Source organism: Sapajus apella, unplaced genomic scaffold, assembly GCF_009761245.1.
Source record: "Sapajus apella isolate SASKATOON/1434 unplaced genomic scaffold, GSC_monkey_1.0 scaffold124, whole genome shotgun sequence".
Taxonomy (NCBI): Eukaryota; Metazoa; Chordata; class Mammalia; order Primates; family Cebidae; genus Sapajus; species Sapajus apella.
Genome location: NW_022437064.1, coordinates 732,062 through 752,457, shown reverse-complemented (window position 1 = coordinate 752,457; position 20,396 = coordinate 732,062). Strand labels below are relative to the sequence as shown.

Below are 20,396 nucleotides of genomic sequence, written 5' to 3'. Positions count from 1 at the left end.
CAAAAATATAAGATGGAGAAAGGACACCCTATTCAACAGATGGTCCTGGGATAATTGGAAAGCCACATGTAGAAGACTAAATCTGGATCCTCATCTGTCATCCTATATAAAAATCAACTCAATATGGATCAAAGACTTAAATCTAAAACCTGAAACCATAAAGATTCTAGAAGATAACATCAGAAAAAACCTTTTAGACATTAACTTAGGCAAAGACTTCATTACCAAGAACCCAAAAACAAATGCAACAAAAACAAAATATAAATAGATGGGACTTAATTAAACTAAAAAGTTTCTGCACAGCAAAATAAATAATCAGCAGAGTTAACATAACCCACAGAGTGGGAGAAAATCCCCATCTATCAATCAGACAAAGGACTAATATCCAGAATCTACAAAGAAATCAAACAAATCAGCAAGAAAAAATGAACAATCCCATAAAAAAGTGGCCTAAGGGTATGAATAGACAAGTCTCAAAAGATGATATACAAATGGCCAACAGCCATGTGGAAAATGGCCAACAGCCATGTGGAAAATACCCAACATCACTAATTATCAAAAAAATTCAAGTCAAAACCGCAATGTGATACCACCTCACTCCTGCAAGAATGGCCATAATAATAGATGTTGACATGAATGTGGTGAAAAGGGAACACTTTTACACTGTTGATGGGAATGTAAACTGGTACAACCACTATAGAAAACAGTGCAGAGATTCCCCAAAGAACTGAAAGTAGATCCACCATTAGATCCAGCAATCCCACTACTAGGCATTTACCCAGAGGAAAAGAAGTCATTATAAAAAAAAAAAAGAGATACTTGCACACACATATTTATAGCAGCACAATTTCCAACTGCAAAAATATGGAACCAGCCCAAATGCCTATCAACCAATTAATGGAGAAAGAAAATTACATATATATATATAATGAAATACTACTCAGCCACAAAAAAGGAATGAAAGCATGGCATTCACTGCAATGTGGTTGGAATTGGAGACTATTATTCTAAGTGAAGTAACTCAAGTAGGGAAAACCAAACATCACGTGTTCTCACTAATATGTGGGATCTAAGCTATGAAGATGAAAAGGATAAGAATGATACACTGAACTTTGGGGACTTGGAGGAAAGGGTGGGGGGTGGAAAGGGATAAAAGACTACACATTGGTAAAGTTTACACTGCTCAGGTGATGGGTGCACCAAAATCTCAGAAATCACCACTAAAGAAATTATTCCTGTAACCAAACACCACCTGTTCCCCAAAACCTATTGAAATAAATAAATACATAAATAAACATGTTTGTTTTAGATGTGCTTTTTGGAAGTAGCAAAGGTTTTTTAAGCAGTTGTTTTTTAACCATATTTGGAGAACTCCATTTTAACTGGGGAGTATAACTCATTTAAATTTATTATCAAGACTGATATCATTTGTGTTGTTATGCTATCTGTGGTTATTGTTTCTTTTCTCTTTCTTTTTTCTATTTTTCAGATTTCTATGCCACTTCCTTTGTTTTCTGTCATTTTCTCTTTGGGTTGATTCTATCTTCCGTAGCTTTGGAAGATATCAACTCTGTTTTAAGTTCTATTGATACTAGTGTTTAAAACTTATTCTTTTTCATTCCTTACTTTCGCAAAAGATTTTTTAAAATAACTATCTTTTTGCTTTCTCCCAGTTCACATACTTCTCATTGGGTCATCGCCTTTCTTCATGTTACCTGGACATTCAGATCTACATTAATGTGATTTGGTTCTATATGTAATTTTTCCATTGTCCTCTTTTAAGAACAATTTCCAATGTTTGCATTTCATTTTTACAACCAAACTTACAACAATTATTTAAATCTAATGTGATGGTTAATTTTATGTGTCAACTTGACTGAATAACAGGGTATCCAGTATTGCTTAAACTTTATTCTGGGTATGTCTGTGAGGATGTTTCTGGATGAGATTAACATTTGAATCTGTAGACTGAGTAAAGCAAATTACCCTCCTCAATGGAGGTGGGCCTCATCCAACCCACTGAAAGCCTAAATAGAACAAAAAGGCAGGGTAGGAGAGAATTTGTTCTCTCTGCTTGAATGTTTTCAATGTTTTCAAGCCGATCTCCCGCTTTAGAACTCAAACGTGGACTGAACATATCATAGCTCTCCTGGATCTCCAGCTTAGCAGACAGTTTGTTCGCTCTGCTTGAATGTTTTCAGTGTTTTCAAGCTGATCTCCCGCTTTCGAACTCAAATGTGGACTGAACATATCATAGCTCTCCTGGGTTTCCAGCTTAGCAAGTGTAGATCTTAAAATTTCTCAGCCTTCATAATCACATAGGCCAGTTCCACATAATAAATCATATATACATTGTATGCATATGTAATATGTATTTGATATACTATTGGTTTTATTTCTCTGGAGAACCTTGACTAATACACCTATTTTATGTTTGAATTATTCTAATAAACACTAGGTCCTCTTATAAGTGTAACTTTCCTGTTTTTAAATTTTGATTAACTTCATAGACATCTCAAATATATCTTCAAGTAATTTTTAAAGAAAAACCACATGGATAATGTGTTTTCTGAATATATATATGTATATATATTTTAATGTCTTTATGTTGCCTTCATATATAAACAAAAACTTGAGTTGATATAGAATTCTTGGGTCATGATTTTATCCTTTTAAAATTCTGTAGAAAAGATTCCATTGTAAACTGATATTTACTACTGTGAAAGAGAATTCTCAAGTTTGTTTGATTTTGTTTCATAGTTAACATGTTTTATTTCAAAACAAGTATTTTAAATTTTTTTCTTTATTCTTAAAGATATGTTTCTCTCTGTATTAATTTTGTTTGTAACATGTTAAGCTCCATGTTAAACTTACATGTTAACTATTTTAAATCAACACACTTAGTGTTAGAATTTCTTTTTTCTGCTCAGGGAAGTGTTTGTTTACTAATTTTTATCTATGATTTTTGCTCCTGGTTTCTACTTTGAACACTTCTAGCTTTTAATACAGATTGTTGTTCTCCATCCTTTATATCTACCATTTCTCTATCATATCTTTTAGTCTACTCTTATATTCTGCAAAACCTTCTCAAGTTAGTCTACCACATCACTGAGTAAGTTTTTTTTTTTTGTTATAACAAGTCTGCTTTTACTAACTAAATTGTTGATTTTATTCTATTGCATCTTTCATTCTTGTGACAATTTCCTCTTCTCTGGCAGCTGATTTTATCTCCAGCACATTTCTGTACATTTCATACTACTATCTTTTTAGGTTAATATCTACTTTCCTCTTGGCTTTCTGTTCCAGTTTCATAAAGATTGTCTTACTGTTTCAATAACTGCCAAGATGTTTACCAAAACATTTTCCTGGTTGTAGTAATATATCATTTAAAAAATATATACTCCCTCTGAATCTTCAGAGAAAAAAAAAAAATCAGTTTTTTTTTGTTATTTTCTTTTTAAAGGCACACATGAACGTTTTTTTTTTTTTCCTCTCCAATTCCATGAAAAAAGATTTTTTTCCAATCCATGTAAATGCCAACAATCAAAGTCCTTGATACTACCTCAACCCTCAGGCTTTTTTCTTTTTTGAGACAGGATCTTGCTCTATTGCCCAGGTTGGAGTGCAGTGTTGTAATCTTAGCTCACTGCAGCCTTGACCTCACAGGCTGAAGCACTCCTCCCACCTCAGCCACCCAAATAGCTGGGAGCACAGATACATGCCATTACATCTAGCTAATTTGTTTTCTAGAGACAGGGTCTCACTTTGTTGCTCAAACTGGTCTTGAACTCCTGGGCTTAAGTGATCCTCCTGCCTTTAACCTCCCAAAGTGCTGGGATTACAGGTGTAAGATGCTGTGCCCAGTCCAGCCTTTACTTTAGAGTTGATAGAATTCTATTTTTATGCTATTTCTTGGTGATAACTTGGCATGTAAATATTCTAGTTAAACCCTCATATCTTACAGAGCTCGAGTTGGGGTCTTCTCAGACCTAGGCTCTCAACTTCTTTGAACTTCTCATCCCACAGAATATGTAAAATTAATAGCCCAAAGCTTTCCTAATATCTACGCTAACTACATCTAGTTTCTTTCAGAATTGCACTTCTCTGTATATAATGACTCACTATCGTTCACACTGCTGTCTGCCTAACACGCTCACCAAAACTCCATATATCCTGTTGCTATGGTCTAAATGTTGATATCTCCCAGAAAAGCCATGTGCTATAACCTAATGCCTAATGTGTTAGTATTAAAAGGTAGCGCCTTCTGAGTAAGTGATTAAGTCATAAGGATTCCGACCTCATGAATGGGATTAGTGCTATAAGAGGGCTGCCTTGCCCTTTCTACCACAGGAGGACACAATAAGAAGGCATTGTCTTTGAAGCAGGGAAGGAGCTATTATCAGACACTGAATCTATTAATGCCTTAATCTTGGACTTTCCAGCCTCCCAAAGTTTGAGCACTAAATTTCTGTTCATAAGCTACCCAGCCTAAGATACTTTGTTATAGCAGCAGAAATGAACTACGATAGAAACTGGTACTGAGAAGTGGAATGCTGCTGTAACAAATACCTAGAAATGTGGAAGGGAGTTTGGAACTGGGTAGTGAGCAGAGTCTGGAAGGGTTTGAAGGAAGAGGCTAAAAGAAAAAGCCTATATTGCTGGAATGGATAGCAAAGAGAAATTCTGGTGAGGGCTCAGAAGAAAAGGAAAGCTGTTGAGAAAACTCAATCTTCTTAGACATTACCTAAGCAGTTGTGACCAGAATACAGGCAGAAATATGAATGTTAAAGGCCATTCTGGTGAGGTCTCGGATGGAAGTAAGGAATATGTTGTTAGAAACTGAAGAAAAGGCCATTCTTGTATAAAGTGGCAAATAACTTGCTGAATTGTGTTTATCTCCTAGTGCTTTGTGGAAGGTAGAACTTGGAAACGGTGAAATCAGATATTTGGAAGAAATCTCCAAGTAACGGCCAAGAGTGCAGCATGGTTTCTCTTGATTGCTTATACTAAAACGAAAGAGGAGAAAAACCAACCAAAGATGGAATTTATAATAAAAAAGGAAGCAGATCTTAAAGATTTGCAAAATTCTCAGCCTGGCCATGTTGTAAAGAATAAAAAATTGTGTTCAGGACAGAACACCAAGGGTGGGGCCAAGTCAGTGTTTGAAAAGAATATTTAGTATGGATGGGCAGAAGCTTGCTTGCTTCTTCTATTTATCAAGGCAATGGAAGAATGGCCCTGAAAACATTTCAGAGATCATTGGGTTCTGCCCTGCCCATTGCAGGCCCAGAATACTAGGGCCTTGGGAGCGTAAAAACGTCAAGCTTCTGTTCCTCTCATTCTGGTGCAGCATTCCTTGGCCCCTCAGCTGTGGCTCAAATGGGCCCAAGTACAGCTCAGGTTTTCCTCTGTGGAGAAGCCCAGGCAGTAAACCTTTGTGGTATCTGCACAGTGCCATCTCACCAGAGTGTTTGAGCTGTGAGGACATGGCTGCCTCCACCTAGATTTCAAAGGATGACCTAGAGAGCCTCAGAGCCACTGGAAAGTCCCCACTAGAGCAATGTCTAGTGGAGCCATGGAGGCAGAGTCACTTCTAAAACCCCAGAAAAATAGAGCCAGGAGCAAGCAACTCCAACTAATAACAGCTACAGCATGGGCTGCACCCACAAAGCCATGAGGGCAAGGCTGTTCAGAATCTTTGAGGCCTAGCCACTACCCCTGTCTGTCTGGAAGATGAGACATCAAGTCAGAGAAGATTATTCTGGAGTCTTAAAATTTAATATTTGCCTTAATGGGTTTTCGATTTGGTTGGAACCTGTTATCCCCATTTTAAAAATAATCCTTCCTTTTGAAATGGAAATGTCTATTCTATGCCTGTCTTACTATTGTGTTTTGGAAGTATAGAACATGTTTGATTTCACAACTGGAGAGTAATTTGCCTCAGGATGAATCATACCTTGAGTCTCAGCCATAACCAATTTCGTGGATGTTTAGATGAAACCGAGTTTTAGACTTTTGAGTTGGTATTGGAACAAGTTCAAATTTTGGGGGCTATTGAGATGGAACAAATTTGAGGGGGTTATGAATTATAGGTGGCCAGGAACAGAATGCCATGGTCTAAATGTCCCAAAATTCATGTTGAAACCTATTATCCAATGTGATAGTATTATGAGATGCAGCCTTTTGGGGGAGTGATTAAGTCACAAGGGCTGTGCCCTCATGAATGGGATTAATGTCCTTATAAAAAGGTTGACGAGCGCTGCCTTACTTTCTTCTGCTATGTGTGGACACAGCAACAAGACATCATATCTAGATGAGAGAGTGAACCCTTTCCAGTTTCTGAGTCTGTTGGCATTTTAATCTTGGACTCCTCAGCCTCCAGAAGTGTGAGCAATAATTTTCTATTGTTTATCAGTTATTCATTCTATGCCATTTTGTCCAACTGGACTAAGAAACCTGCCTTTTTTTTCTAAATGAATATATAAAGATTACAGTTTCAACGTGGATATATAAAGACAGGTACCAATGGAACAAGACAGAGTTTGAACAATCCTCTGAATGCCTCAAAAATAATGCCTGGGTTGTAAAGAAACTTTTTATTCTTTGGTACAGAATCAAAGTTGTTTTTGAGAGGGGAGCTTTCAGTAGGTTTCCCTACCTATTTTCAATATGTAGGTATATTCCATTTCAAGAGGAAAAACAATAAAACACAAACAGAACAAAACCACCCACACTGGCCATGAATTGTGAATGGTGTGATTATTTGAATAACCTTAAAAACCTGTCAGGCTTAGTTTTCAATGTTATGAGTTTCTATGCCTTCTGTGTCTTCATAAATATACATATATTTTGAGACAGGGACTCAAAATTTTATATTGATTTACCTGATTTAGTTGTATTATCAGCTAATCAATTTGGTCCAGGTTGGTCTGTCTAGGTTGGTCTCAAACTCCTGTGCTCAAGCAATCCTTCTGCCTCAGCCTCTGAAGTAGCTGGGATTATACGCATTCATAAATATTTCTGTGAGGAATTCAGAAATTACTTAAACAATACCTGGTAGCCAGATGCCATTTAAATTTAAAACTCTTGTGCAATATTTAAAATAATACTGAAAAATTAATTTATTTCTTTCTTTTTTCTTCTTCTTATCATTATTGTTGTTGTAGTTGTTACAGAGTAATAATCACAGCTGCAACTTGTTGAGTGTTTTTTTAAAATCAGGCAGACATTGTTGTAAGCATATTGTATGAACTTTTTCTAATTATTGTAATATCATAATTACTACTAATCTTACTTTCCATAATGAAATTGAAGTTCAATGAGTTTAAGCAACTTGCCCAAATCATGCTACTATTAATTTGTAATGCTAAGCTAATCATCAAATGGCTTTGACTCCAAGCACCATATTCTGTCTCACATGATAATACCTCACCCAGCAAAGGATTTTATGGCTATACGAACACAACTGCCATCATTCCAATTGAACTTTTTCCTGTGTGTAAATTTCAGCACAACAAGCTTTTTTTATAGAACAACCTGCACAAGTTGCCAACAAATCTCACTAGTAATATACATGGAATAAAAGGAGAAAGCAGTTGATAATACAACTGATTCAGGTTGTATTATCAATTTACCTGATTCAGGTAAATCAATACAAAATTTTTGATCTAGCATTAATGGTTGCACAGATGCCTGCTTGATGTAATTCTGTAATGCTGATTCTGGCAGTAAAAAGATAGCATTTTTTCAACTCATCATGTAATTAAATGAGTTATTTCCTGCAACCAACTTCCTTCCTTCAGCAGGATTTAAGCTTTTATTTTTTTTAAGATGCTAACTGTTTGAGGGAGTAGAGTTTATTGTCCACATCCTTTCAGTTAATACCCAGACTTACCATTATTGAGAACAAATGTTTGAATCATCTCTATAAACTATAGATTATTCTATAAAATAATTGATTTTAAAAGATAAGCTTTTTAACTCTTTACCACATTTCTGTCCTTGTTTTTTTCTTTTTAAATCTAAACTCTGAACAGCACCTAAAGTATTGTAAGAGCTTGAATTTCTACCTCAAATATGCCATTAAAGTGCTTGATAAAAGAGAAAAAGAGGCTGAAAATATATACTCAACTTTTAAATGAGTACACACATATGTTGTTCTGAATCACAGTTGGTAGGTCCTTAGAGATAAAAGTGATTTTAATGGGTTAAAACCTCTCCTTTCACCTGTGACAAAACTATAATCTGTGGTGAAGGGTGTCAGATATATTTGTAAGGTGCTATAATCACAGACTCTGTAGACATCAAAAGGTTATAAGGGAATACTATCAACAACTCTACACACAAATTTGGCAACTTAGATAAAATTGATCAATTTCTTAAAAATGCAAATTATCACAACTCACTCAGTATGAAACTTTGAATAGTCAAATAACTACTTACAAAATTAAATTCATAATTTTGAGACTAAAAAAAAGAAAAGAAAAAGAAAGAAAGGAATCTCCAAGGCCAGAATGTTTCACTGGAGAGTTGGACCAAACAGTAAAAGAATTTGCCCCAGTTTTACACAATTTCTCCCAGGAAATAAAAAAAAAAAGAATAAATGCTTCTTAATTCATTTGTGAAGGTGGTATTACCCTGATACCAAAACCAAAAACAGCACACACAAACACACCCCAAAATGAACTATAGACCAATATCTTTTGTGAATATAAACATGAAATATTTAGAAAATAGATTCAGTAATATCTGAAAAAGTTATATGCCATTACCAAGTATGACTTATCTCTGGGATGCTATACTGCTTTAATATTTGAAATCAATCAATATAATCTATCATATAAAATTTACATGATCATATCAATTAATGAAACAAAATCATTGGCAAAATTCAACACCCATTCATAATTTTTAAAAAAACTCTGAAAAATAGAAATACAGGAAAGTTTCCTCAACTTGACAAAGAGCGTCTATAAGAAAACCTACAATTTCCATTATACTTAATAGTGAAAGATTGGATTCTTTCCCCCTAAGATTGGGAGCAAGGCAAGTATCCCACTCTCAACACTCTTATTCAGTATAGTGCTACAAGTTCTAGCCAGTGCATTATGGCTAGAAAATGAAATAAAAGGTATAGATACAAAAAAAAAAAAAAAAAACTGTTCCTATTTGCAGATAATATGATTGTTTATACAGAAAATCCCAAGGAATCTGTAAAAAGAACTTCTAGAACTAATAAATGAGCTCAGCAAAGTCACAGGGTACAAGACACACATTCAAAAATCAACTCTTGTAGAGCACAGAGGGTTGGGGGCAGTGAAAATACTCTGTATAATACTATTATGGTGGATTCATGCAATTACACATTTGTCTAAACCCATAGAATGTACAATATTAAGAATGAACCCTGATGTAAACTACGAACTTTGGGTGACAACATGTCAATGTAGGTTGATCAGTTGTAACAAATGCACCACTCTAGTGGGGATGTTGGTAATGGAGGAGCCTGCTATGCATGTGTAGGAGCAGAGGGTATATGTGAAATCTCTGTACCTTCCTCTCAATTTTGCTGTGAACCTAAATCTGCTGTAAAAAAAAAAAAATCATTTGTTTAAAAATTAATTGTATATTCTATACTAGCAATGAACACTGAAATTAAAAACATGATATTTATAATCACTCAAAAAAAATGAAACAGGTGTAAATCTAACAAAACATGTATAGGATTTACATGTTGAAAACTATAAAATGCTAATGAAAAAATCCCAGATCTAAATAAATGAGCAGCTAGCAAGGATTGGAAGACTCAACATAGTAAATATGTCAGTTCTCCCCAAATTGATATACAGGTTTAATACAATTCCTATCAAAATCCCAGCAAGACTTCTAATACGTATGGAAAGAATTATTCTAAAATATGGTAAAAATATAGAGAAACTAGATAAAAAAGGAAAAGTTATTCTAAAAATTATATATGGAAAGGTAAAATATTAGAATAACCAAAAAAAAACTTTGAAAAAGAATTTTTTAAATGAGAAGAAACAGTCTATCTAATTCAAGACATTTTATAACTATAATAATCAAGATTGTGAGTTATTTTAAGTGAGATAGACATATAGATAAAGGGAACAAAATAGAGAATCCATAAATAAATCCATAAATTCACAGAAATATGCTCACTTGGTTTTTGAAAAAAGTACACAAGCAATTCAATAGAGAAGAGATAGTCTTTTTTGTTTGTTCTTTGTTTTTTTGGACACAAAGTCTCACTCTGTCAGCCAGGCTGGAATACAGTGGCATAATCATGGATTACTTAACCTCCCAGGCTCAAGCACTTCTCCCACCTCAGCCTCCTGAGTAGCTAGGACTATAGGCACATACCAACATGCCTGGCTATTTTTTAAAATTTTTTGAGAGACCGAGTCTTACTATGTTGCTCAGGCTGCTCTCGAACTCCTGGGTTCAAGCTATCCTCCCACCTTGGCATCCCGAAGTGTTGAGATTACAGGAGTCAGCCACCGTGCCTGGCCTTAAGATCGCCTTTTCAATAAATTGTGACAGAACAATTAGATATCCATAGGCAAAAAAACAAAAACAAACAAACAGAAAACCTTGACCTAAGTTAAAAATTAACTCAGAATGGATCATGAACTTGAATGTAAAATGTAAACTATAAAACTTTTATTTAAAAACATAGAAGAAAATCTTTGGGATCTAGAGTTAGGCAAAAAGTTCCTAGACATGACACCAAAAGCATGATCTATGAAAGGACAAAAAATGATATATTGGACTTTATCAAAATATAAATCTTTGGCTCTGGAAAAGACAGTTAAGAGGATGAAAAATCAAACTATAGACTGGGAGAATATATTTAGAAATCACATGGCCACCAAAGGAATAGTATCTGGAATACAAAAAGAACTCTCAAAACTCAATGTAAACGCTGAATCCAATTAGAAATGAAGGAAAGTCATAAACTGAAACTTCACTGAAGAGGATAAATAGATGGTAAGTAAGCACATGAAAATATATGCAACTTCATTGGCCCTTAAGGCTGTACAAACTAAAATCACAATGACATGTCACTGCACACCTATGAGAACAGCTAAAATAAAAACATAGTGACAACAGCAAATGCTAGTGAGGGTGTGAAGAAACTGGATAACTCAGGTATCACCACTTAAAATGTAAAATGGTGCAGCCACCCCAGAAAGCAGTTTACTAGTTTAGCGATTTCTTTAAAACTTAAGCATGCAACTACCATATGATCTACCAATTACATTCCTGAGTATTTATTCCAGAGAAATGAAATTTTATGATCACACAAACACCTGTAAAAGAATGTTTATAGAAGATTTATTTGCAATAGACAAAAAGTAAAAACATCAGGCATGGTGGCTGACACCTGTAATCTCAACCACTGGGAAGGTTAAGACAGGAGGATTGCCTGAGGCTAGGAGAGCTCAGTTGGGGCAACGTAGCAAGCCTTTGTCTCTAAATATATTTTTTTTAATTAGCTGGGTGTGGTGGTGAGTGTCTGTAGGACCAGCTACTTGGGAGACTAAGGCGAGAGGATTGCTTGAGCCTAGAAGTTCAAAGCTGCAGTGAACTATGATCATGGCAATCTATATACTCCAACCAGGGCAACAGAGAGACATCTGGCCTAAAAAAAAAAAAAGTAGAAACAACTCAGATGTTCTTCAGTGTGTGAATGGGTATACAAACTGGAGCATCCATACCATAAAATATCACCCAGCAACAATAAGGAATGAACTTTTGATACACACAACCACCTGAATGAATCTCCAGGGAATTGTGCTGAATGAAAAAAAAATTCTGAAAGATCATATATTGTATAATTATACTGACATATCTTTGATGTAACAAAATTATAGAAGTGAAGAAGAGATTAGTGACTGCCAAGGGTTAAAGAGGGATGGAGGAGGAAAAGAAGTGAGTGTAGCTGTGAAACAGCTTCAGGAGAGACCCTGTGGTGATGGAAATGTTCTGTATCTTGAATGTATCAATGTCAACATCCTGGGTATAATATTGTACTATAGTTCACAAAATATTACATTGAGGGAAATTACGTATAACCTACACAAGATCTCTCTGTGTATTCTTCCTCACAATTGTATGTGAATCTACAGTTATGTCAAAATAAAATATAATTTTTAAAAATGGATAAGAAGGAAATATTATAAACACATTTATGACTGAAAATTCAATAACTTAAATGAAATGGCACATTTTTTGGAAAGATTTTAACTGCCAAAAATCACTCGAGAAATAGAGAACATGAAGAATATAATATCTATTAAAGAAACTAAAATTATACTTTAAAATCTTTTAACAACAATGAAAAAATCTAGGTAAAGAGAGCTTCACTGGAGAAATTTATTAGGCATTTGTAGGAAGAAAAATATAATACAATATCTATAAACAAACACACAGACATAAAAAAAATGGAAGAGGGGGAAAAATGGCAGATAAGAGGAAGGACTAACTTGCAGCTCTTACTCAGATAGACAGAAAAGCACATGGAGACTCACACTGTGAACTTTTGCTCCAAGAACTACTGTGGGAACACACCAGGGAAACTGAAAAAATTCACAGACCCTTTGAAAGAACAGGCTTGCTGCTACAAACTCTGAGACAGCCAAAAAACTATGAGTACTCAATGTATGAGAGAAAGAAAGTCTGCTTCTAAACACACATCCTCACTGGGGAACCTGAAAATCCAGATCATGAGAGAAGGATTTAACTTTACCTAGAGCTGAAACTAATTTAGGGAGCCAAGAGAAATATAAAAGTAGGCAAAGCAACAGGAAGAGCCCTTAGGAACTCCCTGCTTCCAGGGCAGCCATTTCTGACTTTACCTCACAGGGATTTTTGGGGAGGGCTGCCAGTGGAATTGGGGAAAGACCACAAGGAGAAGGAAACCTCCAGCTCACCTTTGTAATAATTTCAGCAGAGTACAAAATATCCTGGGCAGATAAGAAGTGCACATAGACAGGAGCACAGAAGTCTTGGCAGGTGGGAAGGGTTGAAGCTTGAAATCCCTGCTTGCTTCCTCCTCAGCAGGGAGGCTTGTAGCCTGGAGCAAGATCTCAGTCTTGCTCACTGGTGGCCTGGATATAAACTCGGTGCTGGTGGGGCATGGTGGAAATGAGACTGGTCTTGCTGGCTGCATGGGAGCTGGGTGAGGCCTGTCACTGCTGGCTTTCCTCTACTCCCCTGTTGACCTGTATGATGTATGATGCAGGAGAAGCAGCCATAATTCCCCTTGGAACATAACTCCATTGGCCTGAGAACCACACCTCTATCCCCCAAAGTGGCCATAGCAAGCCCTGCCCAAGGGGAGTTTGAGCTCAGACATGCCTGACCCTGCCCTCACCAGACGGTCTTTCTCTACCTGCTGTGGTAGTCAAAGACAAAAGACATAATCTCTGAGGAGCTCTACGGCCCCGCCCATCACCGGAGAAACCTGAATACTTATCCAGGTGACCTTAGAGCAAGCTAGTATCCCCCCTATATTATACTATTCTTAGGGCAAGCTGGTATGTCCCCTATACTATCCCCCCATACTACTCTTTTGAAAGCACCACCTCCTGAATAGAGGAGAGTCAACTCAAGCTATTACAACAACCTTGCTCCAAGAAAGGAGAAGACAACAGCTAGGTTCTTTAAAGAATAAGCTTGCTCCAAGAAGGGAAAAGACAACAGCTAATTATACCATCTGTAACATCCTGGCTAACCAGAGGTCCTGAGTCTGTCCACATGACAACTTTACTGCTAGCACAACCAGTACTCAAGAAAACCAGTGCACTAAACAAAACTACAACCAAGGACCCTCACAGAGTCCACTTCATTCCCCTGCTACTTCCACTGGAGCAGGTGCTGGTATCCACCGCTAAGAGACCTGAAGACAGATCACATCACAGGACTCTTTGCAGACACTTTCCAGTACCAGCCCAGTGCCTGGTAGCTCCAATGCGTGGCTAGGCCCAGAAGAGCAAAAAATAATCACTGCAGTCTGGCTCTCAGGAAGCCTCAACCCTACCAGAATGAGGAGTGCACCATATCAAGGGATTACCCTGTGGGACAAAAGAATCTGAATAGCAGCCCTTGAGCCCCAGATATTTCCTCTGACATAGTCTACCAAAATGCGAAGGAAACAGAAAATCAATTCTGGTAATATGACAAAGCAAGCTTCTTTAACACCTTCTTTAACACCTAGTGTGATATAAAAATATCACACTAGCTCACCAGCAGTGGGTCCAAACCAAGAAATCTGTGAATTGCCAGAAAAAGAATTCAGAAGGTAGAGTATTAAGCTATCCAAAGAGGCACCAGAGAAAGATGAAAATCAACTTAACAAAATTTTAAAAGCAATAGAGGATATGGATGAAAAAATTTCCAGGAAAATAGCATAAATAAAAACAATCACAACTTCTTAAAATGAAAGACACACTTAAAGAAATGCAAAATACACTGGAAAGTGTCAAAAATAGAATCCAACAAGTAGAAGAAAGAACTTCAGAGCTCAAAGACAAGGCTTTAGAATTAAACCAATCAGACAAAGACAAAGAAAAAAGAAAATTTTTAAAAAAGAACAAAGACTCCAAGAAGTTTGGAATTATGTTAAATGACCAAACCTAAGAATAATTGGTGCCCCTGAGGAAGAAGAGCAATCTGAAAGTTTGCAAAATTTTATTTGAGAGAATAATCCAGGAAAACTTCCCTGGTCTTGCTAGAGATCTAGACATTCAAATACAAAAAACTCAAAGAACACCTAAGAAATTCATTATGGAAAGATCATCACCTAGGCACATAGTCATCATGTTATCTAAAGTCAAGACAAAGGCAAGAATCATAAGAGCTGTGAGGCAAAAGTATCAGGTAACCTGTAAAAGAAAACCTTTCAGATTAACAGCAGATTTCTGAGCAGAAACCCTACAAGCTAGCCAGGATTGGGGTACTATCGTTAGCCTCCTTAGACACAACAATCATGAGCCAGCAATTTTGTACCCAGCAAAACTAAGCTTCATAAATGAAAACAAGTCTTTTTTAGACAAGCAAATGCTGAGAGAATTTGTGCCACTACCAAGCCAGCACTATAAGAACTACTAAAGGAGTTCTAAATCTTAAAACAAAACCTTGAAATTCACCAAAACAGAACCTCCTTAAAGCAGTAATCTCACAGTGCCTATAAAATAATAACACAATGGAAAAAAAAAACCATATTTAGGCAACAAGTAGCATGATGAATAAAATAGCACCTCACATCTCAATACTAATGTTGAATGAATGTCCTAAATGCTTCACTTAAAAGATACAGAATGGCGCAATGGATAAGAATTCACCAACCAAGTATCTGCTGTCTTCAAGAGAATCACCTAATACATAAGGACTCATATAAACTTAAGGTAAAAGGGTGGAAAAAGAAGTTCCATGTAAATAAAAGAACACCAAAAGTGAGCAGGAGTAGCTCCTTATATCAGACAAAACAGACGTTAAAGAAACAACAGTTAAAAAAGACAAAGAGGAACATTATATAATGATAAAAGAACTAGTCCAACAGGAAAATATCGCAATCCTAAATATATATGCATGCAACCCTGGAGCTCCAAATTTAACAAAATAATTACTACTAGACCTAAGAAATGAGATAGATAGCAACACAATAATAGTGGGGTACTTTAATACTCCACTGACAGCACTGACAGGTGATCAAAATGCAAGTCAACAAAGAAACAATAGATTTAAACTATAGCCCAAAACAAATGGACTTAACAGACATTTACAGAACACTCTACTCAGCAACTGCAGGATATATATTCTATTCATCCACACAGGGAACATTCTCTAAGACAGATGATATGATAGGCCACAAAACAAGTCTCAATAAAGTTAGGAAAATCAAAATTATATCAAGTACTCTCTCATACCACAGTGAAATAAAATTGGAAATTAACACCAAAAGGAACCCTCAAAACTTTATAAATACATAGAAATTACATAATCTGCTTCTGAATGTTCTTCAGGTAAACAATGAAATTGAAATGGAAATTTAAAAATTCTTTGAAGAATAATGGTGACACAATCTGTTAAAACCTTTGGGATACAGCAAAAGCAGTGCTAAAAGGAAAGTTCATAGCATTAAATGCCTACATCAAAAATTCTGAAAGAGCACAAATAGACAATCTAAGTTCACACCTTAAGGAACAAGAGAAACAAGAACAAACTAAACCCAAACCCAGCAGCAGGAAAAAAAATAATAATAAGATCCAAGCAGAACTAAATGAAATTGAAACAAAAATGCAAAACATAAATGAAACAAAAGCTGTGTCTTTGAATAGATAAACAAAATTCATACATCATTGGTGAGATTAACCAAGAAAAGAAGATCCAAATAAGCTCAATTAAGAACAAAACAGGAGACATTAAAACAGATACCACAGATATACAAAAGGTAATTCAGGGTTATTATGAACACCTTTATGTGCACAAACTAGAAAACCTAGAAGAGTGGCTCATGCCTGTAATCCCAGCACTTTGGGAGGCCAAGGCGGGTGGATCAAGTGATCAGGAGATTGAAAGCACCCTGGCCAATATGGTGAAACCCCATCTCTACTAAAATCCAAAAGTTACCTGGGCATGGTGGTGTGTTCCTCTGGTCCCAGCTACTTGGGAGGCTGAGGTAGGGGAATTGCTTGGGCCCGAGAGGCGGAGGTTGCAGTGAGCTGAGGTCACACCACTGCACTCCAGCCTGGTGACAGAACAAGACTCCATCTAAAAAAAACAAGGGAAGAGAAAAGAAAAGAAAACCTAGAAGAGATAAATTCCTGGAAATACATGCTCCTAGATTAATCCAGGGAGATATAGAAACTCTGAATAGACCAATAACAAGCAGTGAGATTGAAAGGGTAACAAAAAAAATTGCCAACAAAAAACAGTCCAGGACCAGATAGATTCACAACTGAATTTTATCAAAAAGTCAAAAAAGAATTGGTACCAATTTTATTGAAATGATTCCAAAAGATAAAGAAAGAGGGAATCCTTCATAAGGTATTCTATGAAGCCAGTATTATCCTAACACCAAAACCAGTGAAGGACATAACAAAAAAAGGAAAGCTACAGACCAACATCCTTGATGAACATAGATGCAAAAATCCTCAACAAAATACTAGTGAACCGAATCCAACAGCATATCAAAAAGGTAACTCACTATGATCAAGTGATTTCACACAAGGGATGCAGGGATGGTTTAACATATAAGTCAATAAATGTGATACACCACATGAAGAGAATTAAAAACAAAAATTGCATGATCATCTCAGTAGATGCAAGAAAAAAATTTTGGCAAAAGCCAGCATCTTTTTATGATTAAAACCCTCAGCAAAATTGACATAGAAAGGATATGCCTTAAGATGATAAAAGTCTCCACAGCCAACATTACAATGAAGAAGAAAAAGTTAAAGCATTCCCTCTGAGAAGTGGAACAAGGATGCTCACTTTCACCACTTCTATTCAACATAGCACTGGAAATCCTAGCCAGAGCAATCAGACAAGAGAAAGAATGGGCATCCAAATCAGTAAGGAGGAAGTCAAACCATTGCTGTTCACCAACGATATAATCATATGCCTAGAAAACCCTAAATATGCATCCAAAAAGCTCCTAGATCTGATAAATAAATTCAGTAAAGTTTCAGGATAAAAAATCGATGCATACAAATCAGTAGCATTGATATACACCAACAGCAACCAAGCTGAGAATCACAACAAGAACTCAATCCCTTTTACAATAGCTGTAAAAATAAAATACTTAGAAATACACCTAACCAAGGATGTGAAAGACCTCTACAAGGAAAACTATGAAACGCTGCTAAAAGAAATCATAGATGACACAAACAAATAGAAACACATCCCATGCTCATAAATGGGTAGAATCAATATTGTGAAAAATAACCATATTGCCAAAGGCAATCTACAGACTCAATGCAATTCCCATAAAAATACCACCATTATTCTTCACAGAATTAGAAAACAAAATCCTAAAATTCATATAGAACCCAAAAAGAGCCAACATAGCAAAGCAAGACTAAGCAAAAAGAAGAAATCTGGAGGCATCACAGTATCTGACTTCAAATGATACTCTAAGGCCATAGTCACCAAAACAAGACGATACTTATATTAAAAGTTGGCACATAGACCAATGGAACAGAATAGAAAACACAGAATTAAAGCCAAATACTTACAGTTAACTGATTTTCATCAAAGGAAACAAAAACATAAAATGAGAAAAGGACACCCTATTCAACAGATGGTTCAGGGATAATTGGCAAACCACATATGGAAGAATGAATCCAGATCCTCATCTGTCACCCTATATAAAAATCAACTTAAGATGAATCAAAGACTTAAATCTAAGACCTGAAACCATAAAGATTCTAGAAGAAAACATCAGAAAAACCTTTCTAGACATAGGCTTTGGCAAAGGCTTTATGACCAAGAACCCAAAAGCGAATGCAACAAAAACAAAGATAAATAGATGGGAGTAAACTAAAAACCTTCCGCATAGAAAAAGGAATAATCAGCAGAGTAAACAGACAACCCACAGGTGGTAGAAAATAATTGCAAACTATGTGTGATGATTAATATTGAGTGTTAACTTGATTGTATTGAAGGATGCAAAGTATTGTTCCTGGGTGTGTCTGTGAGGGTTTTGCCAAAGGAGATTAACATTTGAGTCAGTGGACTGGGAGAGGAAGACCCACCCTCAGTGTAGGTGGACACCATCTAATCCTACCATGTGAAGAAGGATGTGTTTGCTTCCTCTTCTGCCAGGATTCTAAGTTTCCTGAGGCCTCCCCAGCCCTGCAGAACTTTGAGCCAATTAAAGCCCTTTCCTTTATAAATTACCTAGTCTTGAGTATTTCTTCATAACAGCATGAGAATGAAGTAACACTATGCATCCAACGATGGACTAACACCCAGAGTCTACAAAAAATTCAAACAAATCAGCAAGAGAAAAAACAAATAATCCCATAAAAAAGTGGGCTAAGGACACGAATAGACAATTCTCAGAAGAAGATATACAAATGGCCAAGAAACATATGAACAAATGCTCAACATCACTAATGATTAGGGAAATGTAAATCGAAACCACAATAAGAAACCACCTTACTTCTGCCAGAATGGACACAATTAAAAAATAAAAAAATAATAGTTGTTGCCATGGATGTGCTGAAAAAGGAACACTTTTACAGTGCTGGTGGGAATGTAAACTGGCACAACCAATATGGAAAACAGTATGGAAATTCCTTAAAGAACTAAAAGTAGACCTACTATTTAATCCAGCAATCTCACTAGTGGGTATGTACCTAAAGTAAAAGAAGTTACTATATGGAAAAGACATTTGCACATGTATGTTTATAGCAGTACAATTCACAATTTGCAAAAATATGGAACCAGCTCAAATGCCCATCAGTCAATGAGTGGATAGAGAAAATGTGAAACTATCCAACCACAAAAAATAACAAAATAATGACATTTGCAACAACCTGGATAGAATTGGAGACCATTATTCTAAGTGATATAACTCAGGAATGGAAAAATAAACATCATATGTTCTCACTTATAGGACTAAGCTATGAAGACACAAAGGCATAAGAATGATACAATGAACTTTGGGAACTCAGAGGGAAGGGAGGTGAAGGATAAAAAACTACACATTGGGCATAGTGTACACTGCTCAGGTGATAGGTGTACCCACATCTCAGAAACTACCACTAAAGAACTTACCCATGTAACCAAACCCCACCTGTTCCCCAAATACCTACTAAAATATTTTTTTTTATTGGAAGAGGAGAGAACACTTTTCAATTCATTTTAAAATGCTAACATTACTCTGAGGCAAAAGTAAGATAAAGATATCACAAAAAAAGTAAACTACCAACAGTGTCCATGAACGTAGATGCAAAAGTGCTTTACGAAATTTTGGCAAATTGAATTCAACAGTATATAAAAAGGAGAATATAAACAACAACTGGGATTTACCCTAGGAATGCAGCCTTCATTTGACATTCAAAGATCAATGAATTTCAATATATTAATAAACTAAAAAAGAAAAATAATATGACCATATCAATTGATGCAGAAAACACATTTGACAAAAGCCAATATATTCATGATATTTAAAAAAATTTCCCAGCCAAGTTGAAATAGAAGATAACTTCCTTAATCTGACATAGGATATCTACAAAAACTTAGATCAAACATTAGACTTAATAGGAAAGGATTGAATGCTTTTCCTTTAAAATCAGGAATAAAACAAAGATTTCTACTTGCACCACATCTATTGAACATTGTACCAGTGATTCTAACCAGCACAA

At 35.9% G+C, this 20,396-nt stretch overlaps 1 long non-coding RNA gene across 1 annotated transcript; it reads left to right on the top strand.

Annotated features, from left to right (window-relative positions):
- The first annotated feature begins 922 nt into the window (after positions 1-922).
- On the top strand, positions 923-19,714 carry LOC116539001. Its single transcript, XR_004263882.1, has 3 exons — positions 923-1,132; positions 13,036-13,044; positions 19,704-19,714. It is a non-coding gene; the product is annotated as an uncharacterized LOC116539001 (long non-coding RNA).
- Positions 19,715-20,396: the final 682 nt, after the last annotated feature.